The sequence below is a fragment of the Pelophylax lessonae genome, assembly GCF_965119305.1.
Source record: "Pelophylax lessonae genome assembly, chromosome: 9".
Taxonomy (NCBI): domain Eukaryota; kingdom Metazoa; phylum Chordata; class Amphibia; order Anura; family Ranidae; genus Pelophylax; species Pelophylax lessonae.
The window spans coordinates 174,144,061-174,157,705 of record NC_138776.1 but is presented as its reverse complement, the minus strand read 5'-3'; positions in this window follow the sequence as shown (position 1 = coordinate 174,157,705).

Below are 13,645 nucleotides of genomic sequence, written 5' to 3'. Positions count from 1 at the left end.
TGTCCCTGCCTAATCGCTCCAGCCTGTCCCTAATATGCTCAAATAACTTTCCCTGCCTACACTCCGACCTATCCCTGCATTCTTTTCGGATACAATACAATTTTTCACTGTCTGTCCCTAATCAGCAGCCAGCACGTATGATGTATGCTCTCTCCCTAAACTAAAGCAGAATGACGCAGCGTGCTGGGGCTCTCGAACTTATAAAGACATGGTCACATGCTTCAGATGGCCAATCACAGCTACTAATACATTAGTAGGCATGGTTGGGATGGCTTAAGGCACACCAGTTAAACGCTTGTTGATTGGCTGTTGAAAGCCCGCTATTAAAAGCGCACCATTACATACAAAACAGGAAATAAAATGACCGAACACGGATTTTAAACCCGAACATACAGTAAAGTTTTCGGGTCCGTGTTCGGGTAACAAAAATCCAATTATTCGGTACGAACACGAATAATACAGTCCGTGTTCGCTCAACACTAGTCCTGACTTCTGCTGTAGCCACCTCTGGCCATTTCCAGTACAAATCATAAGCTACCAAACAGTATCTTTGATGTTTTAGTGCTACTCTAATTTCTACTCACACATCTAATTGGATTGTATTCCATAGGCCTTTTGGAAAATGGCTGATTTGTAATAAAGCAGCTGTTTTCTTCTGATTTTTGCCACTTAGCAAGCATGGTTCACAATTGTGAACTAAACTGCTAGGGAGTGCCTGCACAGGCAATGCATCACTGGAGATATCTGAGGATTCAGAGTTGGATTATGAAAAAAAATTAAGAAATGTGACCTAATCCAGTACAAGCCTGCAGGTATGTTTATTTCCAGACACTCTCTATCAGGCACCTGCAGCATCTGTCTGATCTGGAATGTTAAACCCCAGTGCTTGAAACAAGCCTAGTCCTAATAGGTTGGTTTCACTCTCAATGACCAAAAAAAGCAAAATGACCCAACTGATTGTTTCGGTGTGTGTTCAGGTAATGTTTCCTTACCAATCCCTAAATATTGAGTATTACCATAGCCCATCAGTGTCTCCTGAAATAGGTAATGACAAAATGGGCAAATGTAAATTGCTGCATTCAAAATGGGAACCTTTACTCTAGTGTCTAACAGAAGCCGAATTTTGACAATAGTAATTACACAGTGTGAAATGTGCAGAAACTGCGCTTATTCCAGTGTATCTCTAGCTGCTCGCACTACAACAGACATGTCATTGCAATAAACAGATAATCAAAGAAAGTGCAGTGCTAAACCAAATTACAAAATAAATGTTCATAATAAACTGAACAAAAAATGTGAAGAAATATATACCTGTATAATAAAAACAATAATAAAATAACAGTGCAGTCTGAGGGAAAAAAAGTTCAAAGAATAGAAAACATATATCCCAGTGCAGTGAATAATTGCAGAACAGGGTCGCGCTACCTTCTGTGCTCCGATCCTCAATGTGAAAACTTTCCCCCCTTTGTAAAAAAGACTGCTTACCAGAACATATGGACTCAGTTATGCCCCATACACACATGCAGATTATCTGCAGACTTTTGTCTGCAGACTTACCAAAACCATATAATATGAGTAGGGTTGAGCGAACACCTAGATGTCCGTGTTCGACGGGTTCGGCCGAACTTTAAAAAAAAGTCCGGGTCCGTGTCCCGGACTTTTACCGAACTTTTCCCGGACACCGAACCCCATTGAAGTCAATGGGGACCCGAACTTTAAGGCACTAAAATGGCTCTAAAACACCAAAGGAAAGGGCTAGAGTGCTGCAAATGGCAGCAAAACGTAATTAAGAGCATGGCAAGTGCTCTGCAAACAAATGTGGATAGGGAAATAACTTAAAACAACAAAAAAAAAACAGAAAAATAAAACAATGTTCTTCTTCATCTCTGAAGGACGAGGCCCATATGGAGTAGGAGGGAGGTTGAGGTGGTGGTGGATGTGGCGGTGACATAGGCGTGCGCACAGGGTGTGCTGGGTGTGCCTGGGCACACCCTAATCACCTAGGGCACATAGCATTGCCAGTGAGGAGATGGGAAAGATCTCCCTGGGACCTGCTCTGCTCTATTTCTCCTTGCCTACAGGTACATGGCCCCGATACATTACTCTCCCTGCTGGCAAACACATGCATGTGTATTTCAACTTTGGGGTGCACACCTTAATGCAATAGGCTGCGCACACCTATGGGCGGTGTAGGTGGAAGCGGCGGTGGAGGAGGACCAGGGCCGGATTAACAGCATCATGGGCTTGGTGCTGAGGATTTTGAAGGGCCTTAAGGGCCGTGCCTTGCCATGCACCCAGAGGAGGAAGGGTGCAGCCATGCATGCCTAATTCAACATGGGATGCTGTCTCTGAAGCCCATAAACACATCCATGCATCGCCAACTGTCCCTCCTTGTCCGGCCTTCACGCTGTGTGGGGAGGTTCTGAGGGTGCTGCCTGGGGAAGCGAGCATAGAAGCCAGACTTCTGTGTTTACAAGTGACAGAAGAGCGGTAACAGTGAATATGGCCAACCCGGGGCCTATATAAAAGGTAGGGGCCTGGAGCTGCAGCTCCAATAGCCCCTACATTAATCTGGCCCTGAGGAGGAGGACGAGGTAGCCAACACTGCTTCTTTTCAAAAATTTTAAATGAGGGTACACCCCAAAAGAGTGAGAAAGAGCAAAAATGGAACAATGGGTGGGTAAGGTCGGTATCCATTGCTATTCTGCATAAGGTACGGAAAAGTCCCGTGGGATCCATGCCTGGTTCATTTTAATGAACGTGAGCTTGTCCACATTGTCTCTGGACAGGCGGCTGCGCTTGTCTGTTATAACGCCCCCAGCCGTGCTAAATACCCGTTCAGATAATACACTGGCTGCAGGGCACACCAGCACCTCCAAGGCGTAAAGGGCAAGCTCAAGCCATGTGCCCAATTTGGAGACCCAGAAGTTGAAGGGGGCAGACCCGTCATTCACTACATGTAGGCGTGTGCACACATACTGCTCCACCATGTTGGTAAAATGCTGCCTCCTGCTAAGACGTTCCATCTGAGCTGCTGGTGCTGCTGTTTGTTGTGGCGTGCTGACAAAGCTTTTCCACATTTCGGCCATGCTAACCCTGCCTTCTGAGGTGCTGGCGGTGCCCTGGTTGCGTTGGCGACCTCCTCCTCCTCCTCCTCTGCCTTGTGCTTCCACTGTGGCCCCGCTGTCAGATGGGAATGCCAGCAGCATGGCGTCTACCAGCGTGCGCTTGTACTCGCGCATCTTGCGATCGCGCTCCAGTGAGTGAATTAAGGACGGTACGTTGTCCTTGTAACGGGGATCCAGCAGCGTGGCCACCCAGTAATCAGCACAAGTTAGAATGTGGGCAACTCGGCGGTCGTTGTGGAGACACTGCAGCATGTAATCGCTCATGTGTGCCAGGCTGCCCAGAGGCAACGAAAGGCTGTCCTCTGTGGGAGGTGTATCGTCCGTGTCCTCTGTATCCCCCCAGCCACGCACCAGTGATGGCCATGAGCTGGCCTGGGTGCCACCCTGCTGTGAACATGGTTCCATCTCCTCCTCCAGCTCCTCCTCCTCCTCATCCTCCTCATCCTCCAGAACTGTGCCCCTGCTGGACAATTGCGTCCCTGGCGTTTGCGTGTGCAGGAACCCACCCTCGGAGCCCCTTGCGAATGACTGCCCTGAAAGCCTTGGAAATGTTACCTCTTCATCCTCCTCCTCCTCCTCATCCTGTGCCACATCCTCTTCCATCATCGCCCGAATTGTTTTTTCAAGGAGGCATAGAAGTGGGATAGTTAAGCTGAGAACGGCGTCATTGCCACTGGCCATGTTGGTGGAGTACTCAAAACAGTGCAACAAGGCACACAGGTCTCGCATGGAGGCCCAGTTAAATTAAATAGCGGAATAGAAAATATGATCCAAAAAAAGTGTATGTATATCACACGTACACAACCACACTGGGCCCCAATTACTATTGTTTGTACCCCTAAAAGGCTAGATGAGGAGTAGGGGGAGTATGGAACAGGCAGCACCCTCAAACCTTCAGAAGTATGAGATGAACCCCAACAACTTGGAAAGGTGGATCTCTCTCACACGTACCGACACAGACTATCCCGCAATTCAATTGATCCTCAAAGGTTTTTATTGAATAGCGGAATAGGAAATATGATCAAAAAAAGTGTATGTATCTCGCACGTACACAACCACACTAGGCCCCAATTACTATTGTTTGTACCCCTAAAAGGCTAGATGAGGAGTAGGGGGGGTATGGAACAGGCAGCACCCTCAAACCTTCAGAAGTATGAGATGAACCCCAAAAACTTGGAAAGGTGGATCTCTCTCACACGTACCGACACAGACTATCCCCCAATTTAACTGATCCCCAAAGGTTTTTGATTAAATAGCGGAATAGAAAATATGATCCAAAAAAAGTGTATGTATATCACACGTACACAACCACACTAGGCCCCAATTACTATTGTTTGTACCCCTAAAAGGCTAGATGAGGAGTAGGGGGGGTATGGAACAGGCAGCACCCTCAAACCTTCAGAAGTATGAGATGAACCCCAACAACTTGGAAAGGTGGATCTCTCTCACACGTACCAACACAGACTATCCCCCAATTTAACTGATCCCCAAAGGTTTTTGATTAAATAGCGGAATAGAAAATATGATCCAAAAAAAGTGTATGTATATCACACGTACACAACCACACTAGGCCCCAATTACTATTGTTTGTACCCCTAAAAGGCTAGATGAGGAGTAGGGGGAGTATGGAACAGGCAGCACCCTCAAACCTTCAGAAGTATGAGATGAACCCCAACAACTTGGAAAGGTGGATCTCTCTCACACGTACCGACACAGACTATCCCGCAATTCAATTGATCCTCAAAGGTTTTTATTGAATAGCGGAATAGGAAATATGATCAAAAAAAGTGTATGTATCTCGCACGTACACAACCACACTAGGCCCCAATTACTATTGTTTGTACCCCTAAAAGGCTAGATGAGGAGTAGGGGGGGTATGGAACAGGCAGCACCCTCAAACCTTCAGAAGTATGAGATGAACCCCAACAACTTGGAAAGGTGGATCTCTCTCACACGTACCGACACAGACTATCCCCCAATTTAACTGATCCCCAAAGGTTTTTGATTAAATAGCGGAATAGAAAATATGATCCAAAAAAAGTGTATGTATATCACACGTACACAACCACACTAGGCCCCAATTACTATTGTTTGTACCCCTAAAAGGCTAGATGAGGAGTAGGGGGGGTATGGAACAGGCAGCACCCTCAAACCTTCAGAAGTATGAGATGAACCCCAACAACTTGGAAAGGTGGATCTCTCTCACACGTACCGACACAGACTATCCCCCAATTTAACTGATCCCCAAAGGTTTTTGATTAAATAGCGGAATAGAAAATATGATCCAAAAAAAGTGTATGTATATCACACGTACACAACCACACTAGGCCCCAATTACTATTGTTTGTACCCCTAAAAGGCTAGATGAGGAGTAGGGGGGGTATGGAACAGGCAGCACCCTCAAACCTTCAGAAGTATGAGATGAACCCCAACAACTTGGAAAGGTGGATCTCTCTCACACGTACCGACACAGACTATCCCGCAATTCAATTGATCCTCAAAGGTTTTTATTGAATAGCGGAATAGGAAATATGATCAAAAAAAGTGTATGTATCTCGCACGTACACAACCACACTAGGCCCCAATTACTATTGTTTGTACCCCTAAAAGGCTAGATGAGGAGTAGGGGGGGTATGGAACAGGCAGCACCCTCAAACCTTCAGAAGTATGAGATGAACCCCAACAACTTGGAAAGGTGGATCTCTCTCACACGTACCAACACAGACTATCCCCCAATTTAACTGATCCCCAAAGGTTTTTGATTAAATAGCGGAATAGAAAATATGATCCCAAAAAAGTGTATGTATATCACACGTACACAACCACACTAGGCCCCAATTACTATTGTTTGTACCCCTAAAAGGCTAGGAGTAGGGGGAGTATGGAACAGGCAGCACCCTCAAACCTTCAGAAGTATGAGATGAACCCCAACAACTTGGAAAGGTGGATCTCTCTCACACGTACCAACACAGACTATCCCCCAATTTAACTGATCCCCAAAGGTTTTTGATTAAATAGCGGAATAGAAAATATGATCCAAAAAAAGTGTATGTATATCACACGTACACAACCACACTAGGCCCCAATTACTATTGTTTGTACCCCTAAAAGGCTAGGAGTAGGGGGAGTATGGAACAGGCAGCACCCTCAAACCTTCAGAAGTATGAGATGAACCCCAACAACTTGGAAAGGTGGATCTCTCTCACACGTACCAACACAGACTATCCCCCAATTTAACTGATCCCCAAAGGTTTTTGATTAAATAGCGGAATAGAAAATATGATCCAAAAAAAGTGTATGTATATCACACGTACTTTTTAAATGTGTTGATCTGTGTTTGCAGCGCTGCTCAAAAGTGTTAATTTGTAAATATACCATAAATTACAATAAAATTCAAAAGTGCATATTGAAATTCATATGTGCATAATGAATAAATATATAAAGCTGCATAATGAAATGAATCATCAAGTGCAATAGTGCTGTGCTGAAATTGTGTATAAACGTCCTGTTAAATATCACCATAAAACAAGTGCAGTAAAAAAACTCATATAAAGTCCATAATAAAAGTCCTTTTTCAAATTATAAAGTGCTGGTGCTCATCCGTGTTGCTTGCGGGGTCTCCCCCTTTGTGGATGTACTTACCACAATCTGGTTTAATCTGAGCAGGTAATGGTAATCATGATGATCTTTGAATTCAATATTGTTGGCTAGAATTCCAATAAAGACTCCTTTTCCTCTTTGAATACTCCCAAGTGTCCTCATAAAAAGAAAAAACTTTCCATGGTGAAGCCCGTTTAAAAATACAATTTATTAGGGTTAACAGACAATGGGATACTCACAAACATAGTTTTGTAAAAGACATGTAAAACACTCGGCTCGGTGGTTAACTGCTCCCGCAGCGTGCGCTTCACCGACCGGATATCATGTGACAGGGCTCTCGGCCAATCGCTAGACGCGTTTCGCTGTTGAACACAGCGTCTTCTGTAGCTGGCTATCCGAGCCTGTCATTAAGCTTAAATAGTATTGTGCTGTGCATCTCTTCCGGTTCTCACTATTTCTCTACTTAAAAGTTTCTCCTCACTCCCCAATATAATATTTGGTCATGTCTCCTGTCCCGATATATTCGTCTAATCCTTTATTAAACAACAATAATATAGTTACGATCGTTCTGAAAAGTCCATTTGGCTTAATGGACACCCTGCCCTCTAGTGGTGAGATGAGACCTCCTCTCTCTAAGTAACATCAATTCGAGTTGTACTACAATTAAACCCTTAGTTTAATACCGTGTATTTACATACATCGTACAAGATGGCACACGATACCTAATTCTATGTTTACTGGTTGGGATAGGTACAATGTATATATAAATGTAATATGTTAATATACTTAGTTACGATATTAACTTATGCTGCCACCTAACGGTAAAGACTAGCATTAATCCTATGCTCTTTGTTTCACGATTGTACCCATACACTTTCCAATGGCATACAATCTCTGTTACTTTAATAAATACATATATAAATAAATAAATGTCATATAGGTATAAGGAAAAAGGATTTTAAAAAGGATTTTAGAAAAGTTTTCAAGCTTGAATTAACTGAGGTTATTGTACATTCATGTTAAAATTATATATTAATATTATATGTTAAAATAAATATTAGCATCTCTAAAATTCTTTAAAAATCATTTATGAAGCAATTAATATCTATTTCGATGTTTAAACCCTTCGGCGTCATGCTGTCAAGTTTATGGATCCACCATGTCTCATTTCGAGAAATGGCTCTTTTCATGTTGGTGCCTCGCCAATGTTTTTCTATAGTGTCTATGGCGCAAAATTTTAATTTGCTTGGATCCTTATTATGGTAAATTCTAAAGTGGTTTGATAAACTGTGCTTTTTGAAGCCTTTTTTAATGTTGGCCACATGCTCTCTTAGTCTTATCCTTAGCTCTCTTGTTGTGCGTCCTATGTATTGGAGTCCACACTCACATTCCAATAGATAGGTAACATAAGAGCTTCTGCATGTGATAAATTTATTTATTTTAAATTTTTGACCTGTAACTGTGGATCTGAATTCAGTTTCTTTTCTTGATTTATTTTTCTTTTTGCATGTGCGGCAAATCACACATTCACCACATCTAAAGTATCCTTTTTGGTCTAAAAAAGTTACCACTTTCTTAGGTGGATCGGGGATATTTTTCGCTATTATGTCTTTTAAAATTTGGTTTTTTTGGTAAAATTTTACTAAAAGTTGGATCTCTCATTAGAATCGGCCAATGTGTTTTAAAAACATGTTCCAATTGTTTGTATTGCCTATTGAAATCCGTACAAAACGCTATCTGGTAAGGTTTTTCCGTTTTTTTCTTTGTGGTTTGTAATAATTCCTTACGGTCCATATTAATTACCTTTTCTTGTATTTGCTGTAAGGTCGATGACTTGTATCCTTTATCTTTGAATCTTTCTATTAACGTTTTAGATTGTTGTAGAAAATCTTGTTCGGTTTGACAGTTTCTTCTGATACGAAGTAGCTGTCCTTTGGGGACTGCGGATAGCCACTTGGGATGGTGATTACTGCTCATTGGAATATAGCTATTCCTGTCCGTGCTTTTAAAATACGTTTTAGTGGCCATCTGGTTGTTCAATTTAAAAATGGTTAAATCCAAATAATTAATTTCCGTTTTGTTTATGCTACCAGTAAAAGAGATTTGATACCTGTTAAAATTCAAATGTTCTAAAAACTCCGTGAGTGATTCTTGGGAGCCCTCCCATATAATTAAAATATCATCTATAAATCTCTTGAATCCTCTTAGTTGGGGGTGTGGGTTATTAAAAATATATTCCGCTTCCCATTTGTTCATAAATATGTTGGCTACTGTCGGTGCGTACTTTGCCCCCATAGCCACGCCCTTTACCTGTTTAAAAAAGTGCTTATTGTGCCAAAAATAGTTATTGCACATTGCCAATTTTAAAATATCGAGTATAAATTCTATTTGAGGCGGAAGTAATTTCTTATCTTCTTTAAGGGCCCACTCAACTGCTGCCAGGGCGTCATTCTGTCTGATATTTGTGTAGAGTGAATTCACATCCACGCTAGCTAAAATTGTATTATCAGTTGTTGTTATTTTTTCTATATAATTTATTACATCTTTACTATCTTTAATGTATGATTCAGTTTTTTGTGCTAAGGGCTGCAGATGGTAGTCAATGTATTCACCCACTCTTGCAAAAATGGATTCAATACCATTAATAATGGGGCGTCCTGGGGGCTTTAATGAATCCTTGTGTATTTTCGGCACTTGGTAAATGATTGGCATTTTAGGGGCATCAGGTATCAGGTATCTCATTTCTTTTTTATTTAAAATATCATCTTTATAGGCTTTTTTGATTATTTTTGTTAATTTGGCTTTTAATTTATTTAGTGGATTTCCTTTTAGTTTTTGATATGTCTCACTATCATGCACAATTCGATCCAACTCTTCTGTGTATTGGTCTTTATCTAAAATTACTATCCCCCCCCCCTTGTCCGCAGGTCTTATAATAATATTTTTCTTTTTTTCTAATGCTTCTATATTTCGCTGTAATTTCTTACTTCCTGGGACTGGATGTATGGATATTTTCTCAATGTCCTGTTGTACCATAAGTTTGAAGACGTCTAGACATTGATTATTGTTTGGTTTAGGATTAAATGTGGATTTATTTTTTAAGGTGCTGTGTGTATATCTCTTTTGTTCAGTATCTATTGCTTCATTAGTGTTATCTGATTTATTAGCATATATTTTTTTGATGTTCAGAGTTCTCACGAACTTTTGTAGATCAATAAAAGCTTGAAACTTGTTAATATTTTTTTTTTTTTTAATATTTTTTGGGGGGGCATATTTTAATCCTAAGTCAAGGATACGTAATTCGTCATCACTAAAGGTTGCTTTACTTAAGTTAAATATGCCTGAACCTAATTGGTTCGTTTTCTTTTTCCTTTTCCCCCCTCTGCATCCTCTTTTCCTTCGGTGTACTGTGGATAGGTGGGTGGTGCTTGGTATGTATGGGGACCTTGATAATAGCCCCTGGGTCTCCAATAGTATGGGTTGCCCCTTGGGGGACCCCAGTAGGATCCTCTCCCTCTGTTTCCTCTCCATGGGGGCCTGCCTTGTCCCCTGTTCCAAAAATCCCCCCTATAGGAGGGTTGATGTTGGTAATCTTGATTGTGGTATGGTGGTGGGCCTCTGGATCTTGGGGACGGGGTATTAGGATTCAGTGTGTCAAATCTATTATGTGTGGCCACATTGTAGTGTGGTGTCTCTCTGTATTGTTGGGGAGTTGCATTAGCAAAAGAAGTGCTTGGGGTTGGTGTACTCAATGGAAAGGGATCATTATCTCTTTCAGGTGATGAGTCTCTGGATAGGATCTGATCCTCCTCCACCAACTCCTGCCATTTATAGACATTCCCTGCTTTATAGTCATTTAAGTCTCTTTGAAATTTTTTAATTTTTTTCCTTTGTGTGTCCTTATCTAATTTAGAGATGAATTCTTGTGTGCTTTTCATCTTATCCTTATACTCACTTGTATTGATATGCGGTTGTAAAGTTTCTTTGAGGTTAAGGATCTTTGTTTCTAGCATTTTTAATTTACTTTTGCGTCTTGTTAATATCACATCCAGCAGTTTTTGCTCACAAGTATTAAAAAATGTGTACCAGTTATCGTTCAGCTCTTTATTATCTAGACCATCGTTGGGGGCCAAATCCCACCGTAGTCTCCTCGGTGTCATACCCTCTTTAATGTATTGTTCTAGGGTGGTGATGTCCCACCACACCCTGACTTGTTTATCTAGGGTGTGTTTTAGTGCTTTAAAACTCTGGCCTATATCCAAAACTGCTGGATTGCTGGAGAATATTTCTTCAGTATTAATTTTTCTTTTTGATATGAAATCAAATAATTCCATAGCTGCTGAGGGTGAAGTGTTAAAACTTGGGAAATGTGAAACTAGTGTACCTCGCGCTTATGGTAAAATAATTAGATTAATTGATTAATTAAAACAGATGAATGAGCTGCTAGCTGCAATAAAAGTGCAAGTGCTTTTTAAATGTGTTGATCTGTGTTTGCAGCGCTGCTCAAAAGTGTTAATTTGTAAATATACCATAAATTACAATAAAATTCAAAAGTGCATATTGAAATTCATATGTGCATAATGAATAAATATATAAAGCTGCATAATGAAATGAATCATCAAGTGCAATAGTGCTGTGCTGAAATTGTGTATAAACGTCCTGTTAAATATCACCATAAAACAAGTGCAGTAAAAAAACTCATATAAAGTCCATAATAAAAGTCCTTTTTCAAATTATAAAGTGCTGGTGCTCATCCGTGTTGCTTGCGGGGTCTCCCCCTTTGTGGATGTACTTACCACAATCTGGTTTAATCTGAGCAGGTAATGGTAATCATGATGATCTTTGAATTCAATATTGTTGGCTAGAATTCCAATAAAGACTCCTTTTCCTCTTTGAATACTCCCAAGTGTCCTCATAAAAAGAAAAAACTTTCCATGGTGAAGCCCGTTTAAAAATACAATTTATTAGGGTTAACAGACAATGGGATACTCACAAACATATGTCTATAAATGGCAGGAGTTGGTGGAGGAGGATCAGATCCTATCCAGAGACTCATCACCTGAAAGAGATAATGATCCCTTTCCATTGAGTACACCAACCCCAAGCACTTCTTTTGCTAATGCAACTCCCCAACAATACAGAGAGACACCACACTACAATGTGGCCACACATAATAGATTTGACACACTGAATCCTAATACCCCGTCCCCAAGATCCAGAGGCCCACCACCATACCACAATCAAGATTACCAACATCAACCCTCCTATAGGGGGGATTTTTGGAACAGGGGACAAGGCAGGCCCCCATGGAGAGGAAACAGAGGGAGAGGATCCTACTGGGGTCCCCCAAGGGGCAACCCATACTATTGGAGACCCAGGGGCTATTATCAAGGTCCCCATACATACCAAGCACCACCCACCTATCCACAGTACACCGAAGGAAAAGAGGATGCAGAGGGGGGAAAAGGAAAAAGAAAACGAACCAATTAGGTTCAGGCATATTTAACTTAAGTAAAGCAACCTTTAGTGATGACGAATTACGTATCCTTGACTTAGGATTAAAATATGCCCCCCCAAAAAATATTAACAAGTTTCAAGCTTTTATTGATCTACAAAAGTTCGTGAGAACTCTGAACATCAAAAAAATATATGCTAATAAATCAGATAACACTAATGAAGCAATAGATACTGAACAAAAGAGATATACACACAGCACCTTAAAAAATAAATCCACATTTAATCCTAAACCAAACAATAATCAATGTCTAGACGTCTTCAAACTTATGGTACAACAGGACATTGAGAAAATATCCATACATCCAGTCCCAGGAAGTAAGAAATTACAGCGAAATATAGAAGCATTAGAAAAAAAGAAAAATATTATTATAAGACCTGCGGACAAGGGGGGGGGGATAGTAATTTTAGATAAAGACCAATACACAGAAGAGTTGGATCGAATTGTGCATGATAGTGAGACATATCAAAAACTAAAAGGAAATCCACTAAATAAATTAAAAGCCAAATTAACAAAAATAATCAAAAAAGCCTATAAAGATGATATTTTAAATAAAAAAGAAATGAGATACCTGATACCTGATGCCCCTAAAATGCCAATCATTTACCAAGTGCCGAAAATACACAAGGATTCATTAAAGCCCCCAGGACGCCCCATTATTAATGGTATTGAATCCATTTTTGCAAGAGTGGGTGAATACATTGACTACCATCTGCAGCCCTTAGCACAAAAAACTGAATCATACATTAAAGATAGTAAAGATGTAATAAATTATATAGAAAAAATAACAACAACTGATAATACAATTTTAGCTAGCGTGGATGTGAATTCACTCTACACAAATATCAGACAGAATGACGCCCTGGCAGCAGTTGAGTGGGCCCTTAAAGAAGATAAGAAATTACTTCCGCCTCAAATAGAATTTATACTCGATATTTTAAAATTGGCAATGTGCAATAACTATTTTTGGCACAATAAGCACTTTTTTAAACAGGTAAAGGGCGTGGCTATGGGGGCAAAGTACGCACCGACAGTAGCCAACATATTTATGAACAAATGGGAAGCGGAATATATTTTTAATAACCCACACCCCCAACTAAGAGGATTCAAGAGATTTATAGATGATATTTTAATTATATGGGAGGGCTCCCAAGAATCACTCACGGAGTTTTTAGAACATTTGAATTTTAACAGGTATCAAATCTCTTTTACTGGTAGCATAAACAAAACGGAAATTAATTATTTGGATTTAACCATTTTTAAATTGAACAACCAGATGGCCACTAAAACGTATTTTAAAAGCACGGACAGGAATAGCTATATTCCAATGAGCAGTAATCACCATCCCAAGTGGCTATCCGCAGTCCCCAAAGGACAGCTACTTCGTATCAGAAGAAACTGT